The sequence below is a fragment of the Rhinoraja longicauda genome, chromosome 5 (assembly GCF_053455715.1).
Source record: "Rhinoraja longicauda isolate Sanriku21f chromosome 5, sRhiLon1.1, whole genome shotgun sequence".
In the NCBI taxonomy this organism is placed as follows: Eukaryota; Metazoa; Chordata; class Chondrichthyes; order Rajiformes; family Arhynchobatidae; genus Rhinoraja; species Rhinoraja longicauda.
The window spans coordinates 88,385,276-88,405,720 of record NC_135957.1 but is presented as its reverse complement, the minus strand read 5'-3'; the positions used below and the strand labels follow the sequence as shown (position 1 = coordinate 88,405,720).

The 20,445-nt window shown below is 52.0% G+C and overlaps 1 long non-coding RNA gene across 1 annotated transcript in view; it reads left to right on the top strand.

Moving 5' to 3' along the window:
- Positions 1 to 19,019, top strand: part of LOC144594090 (uncharacterized) — a 158,165-nt gene extending 139,146 nt beyond the window's left edge. The window contains exon 3 of the long non-coding RNA XR_013547324.1: positions 18,861 to 19,019. This is a non-coding gene — a long non-coding RNA (uncharacterized LOC144594090). The remainder of the gene's footprint in view (positions 1 to 18,860) is intronic.
- The last annotated feature ends 1,426 nt before the right edge of the window (positions 19,020 to 20,445 follow it).

The window sequence follows — 20,445 nt, the reverse complement described above, 5'->3', positions numbered from 1 at the left end:
GTTGGCAAGGCCACGTTTGGAGTGTTATGTTCAGTTTCGGTCACCGTGATGTAGGGAAGGTGCCTTCAGGCTGGAAAGATTGCAGAGAAGATTTACGAGGGCCTGCGTTATTGGGAAAGGTTGGGCAGGCTGGGGCTTTATCACTTGGAGCGCAGGAGGATGAGGGGTGATCTTGTGGAGGTTTGTGGAATCACAAAGGGTGTTGATCGGGTGAATGATTTTTTCCAAGCAGAGGAGAATCAGGAATCAGAAGATATAGATTAAGGTGAGAGGGAAAAGATTTAATAGGAACCTGAGGGGCAATTTTTTCATTTAGAGGGTGGTGGGTGTATGGAACGAGCTGCCAGAGGATGTAGTTGAGGCTGGGACTATAACAATGTTTAAAAAACCTTTGGACAGGTGGGTGAATATTGCAGGTAGGACGAGTCTATCTAGTGTTGATGGGGCATGTTGGTCGGTGTGGGTAGGTGGGACTAGTGTATATGGGGCATGTTGGTCGGTGTGGGCAGGTGGGACTAGTGTATATGGGGCATGTTGGTCGGTGTGGGCAGATGGGACTACTGTAGATGGGGCATGTTGGTCGGTGTGGGCAGGTGGGACTAGTGTAGATGGGGCATGTTGGTCGGTGTGTGCAGGTGGGACTAGTGTAGATGGGGCATGTTGGTCGGTGTGGGCAGGTGGGACTAGTGTAGATGGGGCATGTTGGTCGGTGTAGGTAGGTGGGACTAGTGTAGATGGGGCATGTTGGTCGGTGTGGGCAGGTGGGACTACTGCAGATGGGGCATGTTCGTCGTGTGGGCGGGTGGGACTAGTGTGGATGGGGCATGTTGGTCGTGTGGGCGGGTGGGACTAGTGTGGATGGGGCATGTTGGTCGGTGTGGGCAGGTGGGAGTAGTGTAGATGGGGCATGTTAGTCGGTGTGGGCAGGTGGGACTAGTGTAGATGGGGCATGTTGGTCAGTGTGGGCAGGTGGGACTAGTGTAGATGGGGCATGTTGGTTGGAGCGGGCAGGTGGGACTAGTGTAGATGGGGCACGTTGGTCGGTGTGGGCAGGTGGGACTAGTGTAGATGGGGCATGTTGGTCGGTGTGGGCAGGTGGGACTAGTGTAGATGGGGCATGTTGGTCGGTGTGGGACTAGTGTAGATGGTGCATGTTGGTCGGTGTGGGCAGGTGGGACTAGTGTAGATGGGGCATGTTGGTCGGTGTGGGACTAGTGTAGATGGGGCATGTTGGTCGGTGTGGGCAGGTGGGACTAGTGTAGATGGGGCATGTTGGTCGGTGTGGGCAGGTGGGACTAGTGTAGATGGGGCATGTTGGTCGGTGTGGGACTAGTGTAGATGGGGCATGTTGGTCGGTGTGGGCAGGTGGGACTAGTGTAGATGGGGCATGTTGGTCGGTGTGGGCAGGTGGGACTAGTGTTGATGGGGCATGTTGGTCGGTGTGGGCAGGTGGGACTACTGTAGATGGGGCATATTGGTCGGTGTGGGCGGGTGGGACTAGTGTGGATGGGGCATGTTGGTCGGTGTGGGCAGGTGGGACTAGTGTAGATGGGGCATGTTGGGCGGTGTGGGCAGGTGGGACTAGTGTAGATGGGGCATGTTGGTCGGTGTGGGACTAGTGTAGATGGGGCATGTTGGTCGGTGTGGGCAGGTGGGACTAGTGTAGATGGGGCATGTTGGTCGGTGTGGGCAGGTGGGACTAGTGTAGATGGGGCATGTTGGTCGGTGTAGGTAGGTGGGACTAGTGTAGATGGGGCATGTTGGTCGGTGTGGGCAGGTGGGACTACTGCAGATGGGGCATGTTGGTCGTGTGGGCGGGTGGGACTAGTGTGGATGGGGCATGTTGGTCGTGTGGGCGGGTGGGACTAGTGTGGATGGGGCATGTTGGTCGGTGTGGGCAGGTGGGAGTAGTGTAGATGGGGCATGTTAGTCGGTGTGGGCAGGTGGGACTAGTGTAGATGGGGCATGTTGGTCGGTGTGGGCAGGTGGGACTAGTGTAGATGGGGCATGTTGGTTGGAGCGGGCAGGTGGGACTAGTGTAGATGGGGCACGTTGGTCGGTGTGGGCAGGTGGGACTAGTGTAGATGGGGCATGTTGGTCGGTGTGGGCAGGTGGGACTAGTGTAGATGGGGCATGTTGGTCGGTGTGGGACTAGTGTAGATGGTGCATGTTGGTCGGTGTGGGCAGGTGGGACTAGTGTAGATGGGGCATGTTGGTCGGTGTGGGACTAGTGTAGATGGGGCATGTTGGTCGGTGTGGGCAGGTGGGACTAGTGTAGATGGGGCATGTTGGTCGGTGTGGGCAGGTGGGACTAGTGTAGATGGGGCATGTTGGTCGGTGTGGGACTAGTGTAGATGGGGCATGTTGGTCGGTGTGGGCAGGTGGGACTAGTGTAGATGGGGCATGTTGGTCGGTGTGGGCAGGTGGGACTAGTGTTGATGGGGCATGTTGGTCGGTGTGGGCAGGTGGGACTACTGTAGATGGGGCATATTGGTCGGTGTGGGCGGGTGGGACTAGTGTGGATGGGGCATGTTGGTCGGTGTGGGCAGGTGGGACTAGTGTAGATGGGGCATGTTGGGCGGTGTGGGCAGGTGGGACTAGTGTAGATGGGGCATGTTGGTCGGTGTGGGACTAGTGTAGATGGGGCATGTTGGTCGGTGTGGGCAGGTGGGACTAGTGTAGATGGGGCATGTTGGTCGGTGTGGGCAGGTGGGACTAGTGTAGATGGGGCGTGTGGGACTAGTGTAGATGGTGCATGTTGGTCGGTGTGGGCAGGTGGGACTAGTGTAGATGGGGCATGTTGGTCGGTGTGGGACTAGTGTAGATGGGGCATGTTGGTCGGTGTGGGCAGGTTGGACTAGTGTAGATGGGGCATGTTGGTCGGTGTGGGCAGGTGGGACTAGTGTAGATGGGGCATGTTGGTCGGTGTGGGACTAGTGTAGATGGGGCATGTTGGTCGGTGTGGGCAGGTGGGACTAGTGTTGATGGGGCATGTTGGTCGGTGTGGGCAGGTGGGACTACTGTAGATGGGGCATATTGGTCGGTGTGGGCGGGTGGGACTAGTGTGGATGGGGCATGTTGGTCGGTGTGGGCAGGTGGGACTAGTGTAGATGGGGCATGTTGGGCGGTGTGGGCAGGTGGGACTAGTGTAGATGGGGCATGTTGGTCGGTGTGGGCAGGTGGGACTAGTGTAGATGGGGCATGTTGGTCGGTGTGGGCAGGTGGGACTAGTGTAGATGGGGCATGTTGGTCGGTGCGGGCAGGTTGGGCTGAAGGGCCTGTTTCCACGCTGTACGTTCGTGTGACACGTCCTTTGACAGACATGAAGAGACCAAGAGACAGAGCTGGATGTTCCCCCGTGCTATGTGAGGCTCAGCCTCTCCTTGTCCGTTAGGAGTGGTTTTGCAACCAGGGAAGTGGATGAGTAATAGTTTGTTTCCACGGGCTAAGAGTGCTTTATTGCCTTGTGTCCCAGGGTGGTGTGGGTCAGTGAGAGTGTGGCCAGGGTGGTGTGGGTCAGTGAGAGTGTGGCCAGGGTGGTGTGGGTCAGTGAGAGTGTGGCCAGGGTGGTGTGGGTCAGTGAGTGTGTGGCCAGGGTGGTGTGGGTCAGTGATGATGCTGGCTGCCTTTTTGAGGCAGCGCTTGTAGATGCCTTCGATGGTGGGGAGGTCAGCACCTGTGATGGGCCGGGCAGTGTCCAGCACTCTCTGTAGATGGCTGTGATGGTGGGGGGTCAGTACGTGTGATGGGCCGGGCAGTGTCCACTGTCTATCCATTTCCAGGTGCTGGTGCATTTTCTCGGCTGGCAGCTGTTGGAGTCAGCTCTGCACATTTTACCAAGTGCAGCTCTGCTGTGTTGATATTCCCCGTGGTGTGGAGTTAGTCCAAGGTATTGTTCTCCATTATTGTCCTGCTTTGAATATTTCCTTTGTGAGAGTTTTGCAAAAAACCGCAGGCAGGCGGGGAACCAAAATATTCCAGTTTCCAATTGACTTCATCAAGTGTGAGTGGGTTTCGACAAGTTATCAGCTCTGAATCATCGAATTACACGACACGCAAAGGCTCCTTGGCCCAGCTCCTTCTTCTCATCGTGTCCACACATGTGAGATATTGTGTTTGAGCTGAACACAACTCTCAGCAATATCATTGTTCTGTGCGAGGAGCTCATCTTAAGCACAGGAATTTAGAAGGATGAGAGGAGATCTTATCGAAACGTATAAGATTATTAAGGGCTTGGACACGTTAGAGGCAGGAAACATGTTCCCAATGTTGGGGGAGTCCAGAACCAGGGGCCACAGTTTAAGAATAAGGGGTAGGCCATTGAGAACTAATATGAGGAAAAAAAAATTCAGTCAGAGAGTTGTGAATCTGTGGAATTCTCTGCCTCAGAAGGCAGTGGAGGCCAATTCTCTGAATGCATTCAAGAGAGAGCTAGATAGAGCTCTTAAGGATAGCGGAGTCAGGGGGTATAGGGAGAAGGCAGGAACGGGGTACTGATTGAGAATGATCAGCCATGATCACATTGAATGGCGGTGCGTACAGGCTCGAAGGGCTGAATGGCCTCCTCCTGCACCTATTGTCTATTGTCTATGTCAATAGGTGTTCCATAGTTTGTGGTTCACGGCCACATATGCAGATAATGTCTTCAGTGTCTGCATAACCCCACTTCTTGAGAGACGCTTTACAACAACCAGCACCAGCTCTCAGGCTGTTGAGGCATCTCCATTCAGCCCAGCTTGATTCAGGTCCAGGAGGAAGAAGCTCTTCTTTGGCACTTATGACACGAAGCTGGGTGGCAGTGTTAGATGACACGAAGCTGGGTGGCAGTGTTAGCTGCGAGGAGGATGCTAGGAGGCTGCAGAGTGACTTGGATAGATTAGGCGAGTGGGCAAATGCTTGGCAGATGCAATATAATGTGGATAAATGTGAGGTTATCCACTTTGGCGGCAAGAACAGGAAAGCAGAGTATTACCTGAATGGTGACCGATTGGGAGAAGGGGAGATGCAACGTGACCTGGGTGTCATGGTGCACCAGTCATTGAAAGCAAGCATGCAGGTGCAGCAGGCAGTGAAGAAAGCGAATGGTATGTTGGCATTCATAGCAAGAGGATTTGAGTTTAGGAGCAGGGAGGTTATATTGCAATTGTACAGGGCATTGGTGAGACCGCACCTGGAGTATTGTGTGCAGTTTTGGTCTCCTAACCTGTGGAAAGACATTCTTGCCTTAGAGGGAGTACAGAGAAGGTTCACCAGATTGATCCCTGGGATGGCGGGACTTTCATATGAGGAAAGACTGGATAGACTGGGCTTGTACTCGCTGGAATTTAGAAGACTGAGGGGGGATCTTATAGAAACATATAAAATTCTTAAGGGGTTGGAGAGGCTAGATGCGGGAAGATTGTTCCCGATGTTGGGGGAGTCCAGAACCAGGGGTCACAGCTTAAGGATAAGGGGGAAGTCTTTTAGGACCGAGATGAGAAAACATTTCTTCACACAGAGAGTGGTGAGTCTGTGGAATTCTCTGCCACAGAAGGTAGTTGAGGCCAGTTCATTGGCTATATTTAAGAGGGAGTTAGATGGGGCCCTTTTTGCTAAAGGGATCAGGGGGTCATCCTTAGCTGATGACCTGAACTATTTTTACGCACGGTTTGAGACGGGTAACACCACCAGCTCGCCGTCTAAAAACAGCACCGAAGGGGCGCTGGCTAGCGAGGCTGGAGGGGGATCCACCGCCGGGGGATGTGCACACATTCTCGGTGTCCGAGCATGAGGTGAGGTGGGCTCTGACGCGTGTGAACACGAGGAAAGCTGGAGGCCCAGATGGTATATCTGGGCGAGTACTAAAGTCTTGTGCTACTCAGCTTGCTCCAGTGCTCACCACAATATTCAACCTCTCCTTGGCAAAGTCCGTGGTCCCTGCATGCTTCAAAAGATCCATCATTGTACCGGTGCCAAAGAATGCCTCTCCAGCGTGTTTAAATGACTACCGACCGGTGACCCTCACCTCGGTTGTCATGAAATGCTTTGAGAGGCTAGTCAAGAAGCACATCTGTGCCCTCCTTCCTCGCAACATGGACCCACTACAGTTCGCATACCGTCCGAACAGGTCCACGGATGATGCGGTCTCCCAGGTTCTACACACCGCTCTCTCTCATCTGGACAGCCAGGGGGGCTATGTGAGGATGCTGTTCATTTACTTTAGTTCAGCATTCAACACAATAGTCCCCAGCAGACTGGTTGAGAAGCTGCTGGAACTGGGGCTTAGCACCCCTCTGTGTGCCTGGGTCCTGAACACACATCTAGCTCCCTCACCCTGAACATAGGATCCCCCCAGGGCTGCGTCCTTAGCCCCCTACTGTACTCCCTGTACACACATGACTGTGGGGCCAGGTTCAGCTCAAACTCCATCATCAAGTTTGCTGATGACACTGTGGTGGTGGGCCGGATCTCCAACAACGATGAGAAGGCCTACCCTACCCTACCGGAAGGAGGTGGCTGATATGGCACTCTGGTGTCAGGACAACAGCCTCCTCTTGAATGTCACTAAAACTAAGGAGCTGATTGTGGACTTTACAAGGGCTAAACATCCAAGGACGTACACGCCACTGGAGATAAATGGGTCTACTGTGGATAGGGTGAGCAGTTTTAAATACTTGGGAGTCCGCATCACAGAGGATCTGACATGGGCAACGCACATTGCCACACTGGTGGGTAAGGCAAAGCAGCGCCTTTACCACCTCAGACAACTGAGGAAACTCAGAGTGTCTCTGAGGATCCTTCATTGCTTCTACTCTGGGGCTGTAGAGAGCATCCTGTCCGGCAACATTACAGTCTGGTTTGGGAACAGCACTGCCCAGGACAGGATGGCCCTGCAGAGAGTAGTGCGTTCGGCAGAACGCACCATGGGAACTACACTCGTCCCCCTGCAGGACCTATACATCAGGAGGTGCAGATCCAGAGCAAGCAAGATCATGAGGGACCCCTGCCACCCCAGTAACGGACTGTTCCAGATGCTACGATCAGGCAAACGCCTCCGCTGTCACGCTGTGAAAACGGAGAGGATGAGACAGAGTTTCTTCCCACAGGCCATCAGGACTGTCAACTTTTATAACTCCAGAGACTAAATTTTTGTCTACACTATTTATTTTTAGTAACTTATTAACTTATTATATGCTGTAACTGTAATTCTGTTTTTGTGCACAATCCGCAGGCGTTGCCACTTTCATTTCACTGCACATCGTGTATGTGTATGTGACAAATAAATTTGACTTGACTTGACTTGTATGGAGAGAAGGCAGGTACAGGTTACTGAGCTGGATGATCAGCCATGATCATTTTGAATGGCGGTGCGTACAGGCTCGAAGGGCCGAATGGCCTACTCCTGCACCTATTTTCTATGTTTCTATGTTATGGACATGGACGTTGTTGATGGGAGATTGGCTAGCCTCTCTTCCCATAATGCAACTCTAGTACCGTCAGCTTCAGCGTTTGGTTCAGCTTCGCTGAGGAAGCTTTTCCTGGACTTTGGCCGAATAGAGGATGTGGAGCATCTGTGGTCGGGCGATGGCCTTCTCTACTGCTTGCGCCCAACTCATCCCCACCGACCAAGATGCCCCATTGGCCGGCGTTTGCCCCTTATCCCGCGACACATTTCGTATCCACACATCTATCTAAGTGTCTTTAAAATGTTGTGATAGTCCCAGCCTCAACTACCTCCTCTGGCAGCTCGTTCCATACACCCACCCACCACCCTCTGAGTGATTACAGCACCCCTCAGGTTCCTTTCCCCTCTCACCCTAAACTAGGGTTGCCAACTATCTCACTCCCAAATACGGGACAAGGTGATGTCACCGCCCCGCGCCCCACGTGACCTCACCCAGCCAGTGGCCACGTGCTCCCACTCTACCAATGGCGGTCGCCTTGGCCGGGAGGCAGGTTGCTACGCAACCTCCGTTAGGCGGTGCCCGGGCCTCCAGGCCTACACATTCTGGAGCTAAAATGTCAGAAACCTAGAGTGTCAGGACCTAAACTGTTGGGGCCTACAGTGTCCTGGCCTACAGCGTCGGGGCCTACAGTGTCGGGGCCTACAGTGTCGGGGCCTACAGTGTCCGGGCCTACAGGGTCGGGGCCTACAGTGTCGTGGCCTACAGTGTCGGGGCCTATAGTGTCCGGGCCTACAGGGTCGGGGCCTACAGTGTCCGGGCCTACAGGGTCGGGGCCTACAGTGTCCTGGCCTACAGCGTCGGGGCCTACAGTGTCGGGGCCTACAGTGTCGGGGCCTATAGTGTCCGGGCCTACAGGGTCGGGGCCTACAGTGTCGGGGCCTACAGTGTCCGGGCCTACAGTGTCGGGGCCTACAGGGTCGGGGCCTATAGTGTCGGGGCCTACAGTGTCTGGGCCTACAGCGTCGGGGCCTACAGCGTCGGGGCCTACAGTGTCGGGGCCTACAGTGTCTGGGCCTACAGCGTCGGGGCCTTCAGCGTCGGGGCCTACAGTGTCGGGGCCTACAGTGTCTGGGCCTACAGCGCCCCCCGGGCCTAATACGGGACTAGGGCGGTCCCGTACGGGACAAACCAATTTAGCCCAAAATACGGGATGTCCCGGCTAATACGGGACAGTTGGCGACCCTTCCCTAAACCGATGTCCTCTGGTTCACGATTCCCCTACTCTGTGTAAAAGACTGCATTTTCCCGATCTATTCCTCTCATGATCTTATACACCTCTATAAGATCACCACTCATCCTCCTGCGCTCCAAGGAGTAAAGTCCTAGCCTGCCCAACCTCTCTCTCCCTATAGCCCAGGCCCTCGAGTCCTGGCCACATCCTCGTAAATCTTCTCTCCGTGCTTTCCAGCTTCATGGTATCTTTGCTATACTTTACCCAATTCTATTTCATTTGTAAGTGTCGGGTGAAGACTTCGTGAAGCTGAAGATGATACTCAACTTTGTACCTGAGACACATTGCTGAGAAACTGCACTCAGCCTCATGACCGAAACTTGCCTGCCTTCCTGCAGATCATTATCAAGTCCTGTTGGATAGCAATTGGCTGACCTGATGACTCATAGAACGAAACAAAAGTACTGTTGAATAACCTGCTGGATCAAGTTTAAATTTAACATAGAATACAGATCAGAAGAGCACAGTAACAGGCCCTTCGGCCCACAATGTCCGTGCCCAGCATGACGACCAGCTGAACCAATCACATATCTGCCTGCCCGTGATCCACATCTCCATTCCCTGCATATCCACGTATCTATCCAAAAGCCTCTTAAACACCACTATCGTACCTGCCTCCACCCCCATGGCAGATCTTGAAATCTTGTAATCTTGAAAACTTAATTCCTGGGATGACGGGACTGACATATGATGAAAGAATGGGTCGACTGGGCTTGTATTCACTGGAGTTTAGAAAGATGAGAGGGGATCTTACAGAAACATATAAAATTCTTAAAGGATTGGACAAGCTAGATGCAGGAAAAATGTTCCCGATGTCGGGCGAGTCCAGAACCAGGGGCAACAGTCTAAGAATAAAGGGGAGGCCATTTAGGACTGAGACGAGGAAAATATTTTTCACCCAGAGAGTTGTGAATCTGTGGAATTCTCTGCCACAGAAGGCAGTGGAGGCTGATTCACTGGATGTTTTCAAGAGAGAGTTAGATTTAGCTCTGAGGGCTAATGGAATCAAGGGATATGGGGAGAAAGCAGGAACGGGGTACTGATTTTGGATGATCTGCCATGATCATATTGAATGGCGGTGCTGGCTAGAAGGGCCGAATGGCTCTATCTTACTCTCTTTTAAATGCATCCAATGAATTGGCCTCCACTGCCTTCTGTGGCAGAGAATTCCACAAATTCACAACTCTCTGTGTGAACATTTTTATCCTCATCTCAGTTCTAAATGGCCTACCCCTTATTCTTAAACTGTGGCCCACGGTTCTGGACTCCCCCAACATTGGGAACATGTTTCCTGCCTCTAATAATTTTATATGTTTCTATAAGATCGCCACTCATCCTTCTAAATTCCAGAGTATACAAGCACAGTCACTCCAGTCTTTCATCATATGACAGTTCCGCCATCCCGGGAATTAACCTGGTGAACCTACGCTGCACTGCCTCAATAACAAGGATGTCCTTCCTCAAATTAGGAGACCAAAACTGCACACAGTACTCCAGGTGCGGTCTCACCAGGGCCCTGTACAACTGCAGAAGGACTTCTTTGCTCCAAAACTCAACTCCTCTCTTTATGACAGTGACAGATTTTACATGATTACAATCTAGCCGTCCACAGTGTACAGATGCAGGATAAGGGGAATAACATGTAATAGACAATAGGTGCAGGAGGAGGCTATTCGGCCCTTCGAGCCAGCACCGCCATTCAATGTGATCATGACATTAATGCAAGATAAAATCCAATTTTCATCAGTGGTCCCTAGTGTGTGTGGGATAGTGTTAATGTGCGGGGATCACTGGTCGGTGTGGACTCAGTGGGCCCAAGGTTCAGTTGGCTGATAACAGCTGGGAAGAAACTGTCCCTGAATCTGGAGGTGTGCGTTTTCACACTTCTGTACCTCTTGCCTGATGGGAGAGGGGAGAAGAGGGAGTGGCCGGGGTGAGACTGGTCCTTGATTATGCTGCTGGCCTTGCCGAGGCAGCGTGAGGTGTAGATGGAGTCAATGGAAGGGAGGTTGGTTTGTGTGATGGTCTGGGCTGTGTCCACAATCCTCTGCAATTTCTTGTGGTCTTGGATGGAGTTGTTCCCAAACCAGGCATAAATACAATCAAGTGTGTGGCACGGTGGCACAGCGGTAGATGGAATATCGTGTAGCAAAGTGTGGAGTCGTGCATTTTGGAAGTGGAATAAAGGCATGGGCTATTTTCTAAATGGGGAGAGAATCCAGGAATCGGAGGTGCAAAGGGACTTGGGAGTGCTGGTGCAGGATTCCCAAAAGGTTAATCTGCAAATCGAATCGGTAGTAAAGAAGTCAAATGCAATGTTAACATTTATTACAAGAGGGCTTGTACACAAAAACAGGGGTGTAATGCTGAGGCTGTATAAGGCGCTGGTCACAGGGGTGGGTGTAATGCTGGGGCTGTATAAGACGCTAGTCACAGGGGTGGGTGTAATGCTGAGGCTGTATAAGGCGCTGGTCACAGGGGTGGGTGTAATGCTGGGGCTGTATAAGGCGCTGGTCACAGGGGTGGGTGTAATGCTGGGGGTCTATAAGGCGCTGGTCACAGGGGTGGGTGTAATGCTGGGGCTGTATAAGGCGCTGGTCACAGGGGTGGGTGTAATGCTGAGGGTCTATAAGGCGCTGGTCAGGCCACATTTGGAGTATTGTGGGCTACTTTAGGCCCCATATCTGAGGAAGGATGTGCTGGCTCTGGAGAGGGTCCAGAGGAGGTTTGCAATAATGATCCCAGGAATGAGTGGGTTAACCCATGATGAGCGTTTGTCAGCACTGGGCCTGTACTCGCTGGAGTTTAGAAAAATGAGGGGGGACCTCATTGAAACATACAGAATAGTGAGCGGCCTGGATAGAGTGGATGTGGAGAGGATGTTTCCACCAGTGGGAGAGTCTAAGACCAGAGAGCACAGCCTCAGAATTAAAGGACGTTCCTTTCGGAAGGAGATGAGGAGGAATTTGTTTAGTGAATCTGTGGGATTCTTTGCCACAGAAGGCTGTGGAGGCCACAAGTCAGTGGATATTTTTAAGACAGAGAGAGATAGATTCTTGATCAGTGCGGGTGTCAGGGGTTATGGGGAGAAGGCAGGAGAATGGGGTTAAGAGGGAGAGATAGATCAGCCATGATTGAATGGCGGAGTAGACTTGATGGGCCGAATGGCCTAATTCTCCTCTTATCACTTATGACCTTATGACTTGTTGCCTGACAGCACCGGAGACCCGGGTTTGATCCTGACTACGGGTGCTGTGTGCACGGAGTTTGTACGTTCTCCCCGTGACTGCGGGCGTGGTGGGCAGGTGGGCCTGTTTCCACGCTATCTCTCTAAGGTCTAAAGTCCAAAGTAAAGTGCAATGATCCAGTACAAGTTGTCTCACTTTATAGACAATAGACAATAGGTGCAGGAGGAGGCCATTCGGCCCTTCGAGCCTGTCACACATTTCACACATTTTGCCCGTGCATCATTATCCTGTGTTGTTCAGTCTAGAGGTACAGCAAAGAAACAGGCCCTTCGGCTCATCGGGTCTGTGCCGACCACGAGCACTATCCCCGCACACGAGCACTATCCTATTCACACCAAGGACAATTTACAGAAGCCAATTAACCTACAAACCTGCACGTCTTTGAAGTGTGGGAGGAAACCGGAGCCCCCGGAAAAACCCACACGGGTCACGGGGAGAACGTGCAAACTCCGTACAGACAGCACCCGTAGTTGGGATGGAACCTGGGTCTCCGGCGCTGCATTCGCTGTAAGGCAGCAACTCTACCGCTGTGCCACCCTGATGTCAACCTTTTTTTGATGTAATTCAAGCTTCTAATTCTATTGGAAATATTTAGGAAGGAACTTTAGACGCTGGTTTGCACTGAAGACAGACACAAAATACTGGAGTAACTCAGCGGGTCAGGCAGCATCTGTGGAGAACATGGATAGGTGACGTTTTACAGAGTGCTGGAGTAACTCAGCGGGTCAGGCAGCATCTGTGGAGAACATGGATAGGTGACGTTTCACAGAGTGCTGGAGTAACTCAGCGGGTCAGGCAGCATCTGTGGAGAACATGGATAGGTGACGTTTTACAGAGTGCTGGAGTAACTCAGCGGGTCAGGCAGCATCTGTGGAGAACATGGATAGGTGACGTTTCAGGTCAAGACCTTTCTTCAGACAGGGAGTCAGGGGACAGGGAGTCTAGAGATATGGAAGGGTAAAGTGTGAAGATGAGAGATCAAAGCAAACGATGCTAAGGAAATGTAGAATGATTCATTGTTGGCAGAGGAGAAGGTGACGAAGCAGACAAAACAAAACTCCCCGACTCAGAAGTCTTTTTGGAAATGTTTGTTTGATTGTAAAATCTTGTACTGGAAATTTAGCTCAAAGTAAATCACAAAGTAGCCTGTCAGCTGCAAGCAGACTAACTCAGTGTTTCAATGGAGAGTAGTTCTGTTTGATTGAACTGCAGTTCACTACAAGAAATACATTGAGATAACCTGTTGTAAACCACCTCATTTCATCTGCGTCACGGTGGCGCAGCGGTAGAGTTGCCGCCTTACAGCGAATGCAGCGCCGGAGACCCGGGTTCCATCCCCACCACGGGTGCTGTCTGTACGGAGTTTGTACGTTCTCCCCGTGACCTGCGTGGGTTTTCTCCGAGATCTTCGGTTTCTTCCCACACTCCGACGTGCAGGTTTGTAGGTTAATTGACTGGGTAAAATGTAAAAAATTTCCTTAGTGGGTGTGGGATAGTGTTAGTGTGCGGGGATCGCTGGGCGGCGCGGACCCGGTGGGCCGAAGGGCCTGTTTCCACGCTGTATCTCTATAAAAAAAATTTTTAAATCATATTCACGCTCCAGAACCCATTGGAAGCATTTACTTAGAGTCATAGAGTGATATAGTGTGGAAACAGGCCCTTCAGCCCAACTTGCCCACACCGCCCAACATGTCCCATCTCCACTAGTCCCACCTGCCTGTGTTTGGTCCATATCCCTCCAAACCTGTCCTATCCATGTACCTGTCCAACTGCTTCTTAAACTTTGCGATAGTCCCAGCCTCAACTACCTCCTCCGGCAGCTTGTTCCATACACCCACCACCCTCTGTATGAAAATGTTACCCCTCAGATTCCTATTAACTCTTTCCACTTCACCTTGAGCCTGTGTCCTCTGGTCCTCGATTCCCCTACTCTGGGCAAGAGACTCTGTGCATCTACCCGATCTATTCCTCTCATGATCTTGTACTTGATTGCAATGCCTCATTAAAAACTTTCTGTGAAATAAAATTGTATTCAAGTGAAGAGTTAACAAAATATCATCTTTGTGTTGTGCTTGTGTGGCGCTGCGATGTTTAGTGAAACACAAGGCGGTGGTTGGGAGGCGGGACTATGACAAAAAGAGACTGCACATGAAAGGGGAGACGTGTCAGAAAGTACAGAAAGTGCCAGTGCTGAACTGCTGGGCTGCAGCGGCCTTGATGTGGTTGCTCCACAGTATTGATGTATGTTTCAGTACATCAGCTGTCAGCCCGACAAATGTCACAACAAACAGAACCTGAGTCTGGCAGCTCCAGCAACAGCGAGACCATCTCATCATCACAGCCGGGCTGAATGACACAGCACAGGTACACAGAGTGCTGGAGTAACTCAGCGGGTCAGGCAGCATCTGTGGAGTACATGGATAGATGACGTTTCACAGAGTGCTGGAGTAACTCAGCGGGTCAGGCAGCATCTGTGGAGAACATGGATAGGTGACGTTTCACAGAGTGCTGGAGTAACTCAGCGGGTCAGGCAGCATCTGTGGAGAACATGGATAGGTGACGTTTCACAGAGTGCTGGAGTAACTCAGCGGGTCAGGCAGCATCTGTGGAGAACATGGATAGGTGACGTTTCACAGAGTGCTGGAGTAACTCAGCGGGTCAGGCAGCATCTGTGGAGAACATGGATAGGTGACGTTTCACAGAGTGCTGGAGTAACTCACACCACACTCTCCACCATTGAAGAATTAGGCCATTCGGCCCATCAAGTCTATTCCGCCATTCAATCATGGCTGGTCTGTCTTTTCCTCTCAACCCCATCTCCTGCCCCCCTGGGGCAATATTATCATGTTCCCTGCACTCCATTGCTGGGTCTGACATGTCTGTGAAGCATTTGGGCTGTTTCACGGATATATTTAACTGAAACTACATTTTGTAAAAACTCTGCCACTTTGAGTCTTGATTCATGCCGTACAAGTGCATGAACATTTTCCACACAAAAGCCTTTCTGTAACTAACTGATGACACTTGGTAAAAAAAATCCATAACGTCTAATGTAATCTTATGGTCAGAACATCAAACGACTCTGTGAGTGTTCCTACTTGTTATAAACAGGGAGGGAGCAGGTGGGGAAATGTAGATGATGATTCACGTTTCACAACTTGTTTTAGTCATATGACCAGCTGTCAGAAAACCACTAGACCAAGTGGACCTGTTGGGCCCAAACCTCTCCTGCATTGGTGCAGCACCCTCTCCTCTCCCCTCCCTCCCCCCTCCCCCCCCCTCCCCCCCTCCTTCCCCTCCCGCCCCTCCTCCTCCACCCCCCCCTTCCCCCCCTCCCCTCCCTCCTCCCCCCTTCCCCATCTCACGTCACTCATTAACGTATTTAAAACTGAGGTGAGAAAAATTGTTCCCGATGTTGGGGGAGTCCAGAACCAGGGGCCACAGTCTAAGAATAAAGGGGAGGCCATTTAAAACTGAGGTGAGAAGGAACTTTTTCACCCAGAGAGTTGTGAATTTGTGGAATTCTCTGCCACAGAGGGCAGTGGAGGCCAATTCACTGGATGAATTTAAAAGAGAGTTAGATAGAGCTCTAGGGGCTAGTGGAATCAAGGGATATGGGGAGAAGGCAGGCATGGGTTAATGATTTGGATGATCAGCCATGATCACAATGAATGGCGGTGCTGGCTCGAAGGGCCGAATGGCCTCCTCCTGTACCTATTGTCTATGTTTCTTGTACAACACAGAACAATGTCGCCACTACAAACTCACTGCGAATGGCTGCCGAGATCTCTCCAGATGGAGTTTAGGATTCAACTACAAAAGTGACTTTGGCAGCGCCACACCTTCCTGTGTTCTCCATAAAATGGACACACAGAAGCCTGGTCTGTCACCCATGAAACACTGAGGGCTTTGCCTCACCTCTGCTGTTTAGTAGAGGTGTACAAGATCATGAGGGGCTAGGATTGCCAACTATCTCACTCCCAAATACAGGACAAGGTGATGTCACCGCCCCACACCCCACGCCCCACGTGACCTCACCCAGCCAGCGCCCACGTGCTCCCGCTCCACCAATAGCAACCGCCCGGGCCAGGAGGCGGGTTACTACGCAACCTCCGTGAGGCGGCGCCCGGGCCTCCGGGCCTACACCGTCCGGAGCTAAAATGTCGCAAAACCTAGAGTGTGGGGACCTAAACTGTCCGGGCGTACTTTGTCCAGGCCTACAGCGTCCGGGCCTACAGCGTCCGGGTCTACAGCATCCGGGCCTACAGCGTCCGGGCCTACAGTATCTGGGCCGACAGTGTCCGGGCCGACAGTGTCCGGGCCGACAGTGTCCGGGCCTACAGTGTCCGGGCCTACAGTGTCCGGGCCTACAGTGTCCGGGCCTACAGTGTCTGGGCCTACAGTGTCCGGGCCTACAGTGTCCGGGCCTACAGTGTCTGGGCCTACAGTGTCTGGGCCTACAGTGTCCGGGCCTACAGCGTCCGGGCCTACAGCGTCCGGGCCTACAGCGTCCGGGCCTACAGTGTCCGGGCCTACAGCGTCTGGGCCTACAGCGTCTGGGCCTACAGTGTCCGAGCCTACAGTGTCTGGGCCTACAGTGTCCGGGCCTACAGTGTCCGTGCCTTCAGTGTCCCCCCGGGCCTAATACGGGACAAGGGCGGTCCCGTACGAGACAACCAATTTAGCCCAAAATACTGGATGTCCCGGCTAATACGGGACAGTTGGCAACACTACGAGGGGCACTGATAAAGTGAATGTTCACAGTCTGTTTACCAGGGTAGAGGATTCTAAAACTAGAGGCTTAAGGTGAGAGGGGGGAGACTTAAGAGGGATCTCAGGGGAAACGTTTTCACTCAGAGGGTCGCCCGTATCTGTAATGAGCTGCCAGAGGAAGCTGTAGAAAGGGGCACAATTATGACATTTAAAAGACATTTGGACAGACACTGGGATAGGAGAGTTTAGAGGGATTTGGGCCAAATGGGACTAGCCCAGTATGCCAAGTGGTCAGTATGGGCAAGGTGGGCCGAAGGGCCTGTTTCCGTGTTGTACAACTCGATGACTAGTTTAGTTTGTTCGTGTGTGTACTGAGGCACAGTGAAAAACTTTCTACCCACCCCCACCGAATATTCAAACCTTTTTCTTTTAAATTCCTTGCCGATGCGTTTACATTTCTCACACAAAAGCTTTTCTGTAATTGATACTTGGTAAAAACTAATCATAATGTCTAATATTAACAACTTGACAATAAACTCAGCTGAACTTGACAAGAGCACTTTGAAAGGAAGCTTTCAGCTCAGCCCTGCCTCAGCCCTGTCAGTCTACTTCTCTGCTGTTGTAAGTGGGTGGATAATTACTTCTGCCACTTTAACGTGACAACACAAAGTGGCTGGGCTTGGCCTAGGCTGGGTTTGGCCTAGGCTGGGCTTGGCCTAGGCTGGGCTTGGCCAAGGCTGGGCTTGGCCAAGGCTGGGCTTGGCCTAGGCTGGGCTTGGCCTAGGCTGGGCTTGGCCTAGGCTGGGCTTGGCCAAGGCTGGGCTTGGCCTAGGCTGGGCTTGGCCAAGGCTGGGCTTGGCCTAGGCTGGGCTTGGCCTAGGCTGGGCAAATAGTGAAAGGCCTGGATAGAGAGGGCATGGAGAGAGAGGCTGTTTCCACTAGTGGGAGAGTCTAGGATCAGAGGGCACAGCCTCAGAATAATTAGATAGAGCTCTTAAAGATAGTGGAGTCAAGGGATATGGGGAGAATAGACAATAGACAATAGGTGCAGGAGTAGGCCATTCAGCCCTTCGAGCCAGCATCGCCATTCAATGCGATCATGGCTGATCACTCTCAATCAGTACCCCGTTCCTGCCTTCTCCCCATACCCCCTCACTCCGCTATCCTTAAGAGCTCTATCCAGCTCTCTCTTGAAAGCATCCAACGAACTGGCCTCCACTGCCTTCTGAGGCAGAGAATTCCACACCTTCACAACTCTCTGACTGAAAAAGTTCTTCCTCATCTCCGTTCTAAATGGCCTACCCCTTATTCTTAAACTGTGGCCCCTTGTTCTGGACTCCCCCAACATTGGGAACATGTTTCCTGCCTCTAATGTGTCCAATCCCCTAATTATCTTATATGTTTCAATAAAATCCCCCGTCATCCTTCTAAATTCCAGTGTATACAAGCCCAATCGCTCCAGCCTTTCAACATACAACAGTCCCGCCATTCCGGGAATTAACCTAGTGAACCTACGCTGCACGCCCTCCATAGCAAGAATATCCTTCCTCAAATTTGGAGACCAAAACTGCACACAGTACTCCAGGTGCGGTCTCACCAGGGCCCGGTACAACTGTAGAAGGACCTCTTTGCTCCTATACTCAACTCCTCTTGTTATGAAGGCCAACATTCCAGGAACGGGGTACTGATTGTGGATGATCAGCCATGATCGCAGTGAATGGCGGTGCTGGCTCGAAGGGCCAAATGGCCTCCTCCTGCACCTATTGTCTATTATGTATTGTCTAAAAGGACGTTCCTTTAGGAAGGAGATGAGGAGGAATTTCTTTATTCAGAGGGTGGTGAATCTGTGGGATTCTTTGCCACAGACGGCTGAGGAGGCCAAGTCAGTGGATATCATTAAGGCAGAGATAGATAGATTCTTGATTAGTACAGATGTGAGAGGTTATGGGGAGAAGGCAGGAGAATGGGGTTAGGAGGCAGACATAGATCAGCCAAGATTGAATTGCGGAGTAGACTTGATGGGCCGAATGGCCTAATTCTGTTCCTATCACTTATGAACTTATGAAGATGGTACATTAAACTGTAGATAGACACAAAATGCAGGAGTAACTCAGCGGGTCAGGCAGCATCTCTGGAGAAGGAATGGGTGATGTTTCGGGTTGAGACCCTTCTTCAGACTGAACTGTTCTGGACTGACAGATGCATTCCCACTTGTTTTTGCAGGTTTCACCAGCAATGTGCCGGGTGAGCCGGGATGGCGGGCAAGTCAAAGACTGAAGGTGAGAGGATGGTTGTTCTTGCTTCTCAATTGTCACCATGGGCTTGGTATGTCTAAGACTCCTGCCTGTGCTAAAACATGTTCAAAAAGTGATGGAGAATGTACCTGTTCAAACTGTGATTAAATGGTTTTATTAAACGTTGTCTTGGTGTGAAGTACCTTTCATTGTCTCTGGGGGAGAGCCATTGTGCTTGTGTTGGCGGCTGGTTTCTGTCGTCGATGTGACGCTCTGTCTTGGTCTGGACATCCATGACTGGGCTGGGCGAGTGTGTTGCATGTTCTAGGTGGGATTAGTCCACAGTCAGGGTCTGTGGCTGAGAGTGTTGCAGGGGGCAGCCTGGGTACAAGCCTTGATAAAGCATGGTCCCAATTGCCTCCATATCCTTCTAACCCTTCCTGTCCACAGAACATAGAACAGTACAGCACAGCAACAGGCCCTTCGGCCCGATCTGCCCATGCTGACCAAGATGTCCCACCCACACTAGTCCCACCTGCCCGCGTTTGGACATTGTCCCTCTCCACCTGGTTCTGCTAGATTATACACAAACACAGGTGTGGATTTGTATGGATTAATGCACATTCGGCCCATCAGGTCTACCCCGCCATTCAATCACGGCTGATCTATCTCTCCCTCCTAACCCCATTCTCCTGCCTTCTCCCCATAACCCCTGACACCTGCACTGATCAAGAATCTGTCGAATTCTTCAATTAAGCCTTTCTTGACCCAAAGTAGCATATCCCCAACCCAACAAACGAAACACCATCAGTTCTATTTTGGATCAAGTTTATGAGATTAACACATCAGTGAGAGTGTGGCCAGGGTGGTGTGGGTCAGTGAGAGTGTGGCCAGGGTGGTGTGGGTCAGTGAGAGTGTGGCCAGGGTGGTGTGGGTCAGTGAGAGTGTGGCCAGGGGGGTGTGGGTCAGTGAGAGTGTGGCCAGGGTGGTGTGGGTCAGTGAGAGTGTGGCCAGGGTGGTGTGGGTCAGTGAGAGTGTGGCCAGGGTGGTGTGGGTCAGTGAGAGTGTGGCCAGGGTGGTGTGGGTCAGTGAGAGTGTGGCCAGGGTGGTGTGGGTCAGTGAGAGTGTGGCCAGGGGGGTGTGGGTCAGTGAGAGTGTGGCCAGGGGGGTGTGGGTCAGTGAGAGTGTGGCCAGGGTGGTGTGGGTCAGTGAGAGTGTGGCCAGGGGGGTGTGGGTCAGTGAGAGTGTGGCCAGGGTGGTGTGGGTCAGTGAGAGTGTGGCCAGGGGGGTGTGGGTCAGTGAGAGTGTGGCCAGAGGGGTGTGGGTCAGTGAGAGTGTGGCCAGGGGGGTGTGGGTCTCTGATGATGCTGGCTGCCTTTTTGATGCATCTCCTACATCTGTAGTCGTTCCTTGTTCTGATGATAGATATTGAGCTGAAACACTAACCCTGCCTCTGCCTCCAAGGGTTTTGTATTTGTGGTTTGGTGAATCTGCAGTGTTTTCCTTGCTCTAGGTACTGCTTTGCAAGAGTTGGCAACGTTGTACACTGTCTCAGTGTAGTGCTGCTAAACACG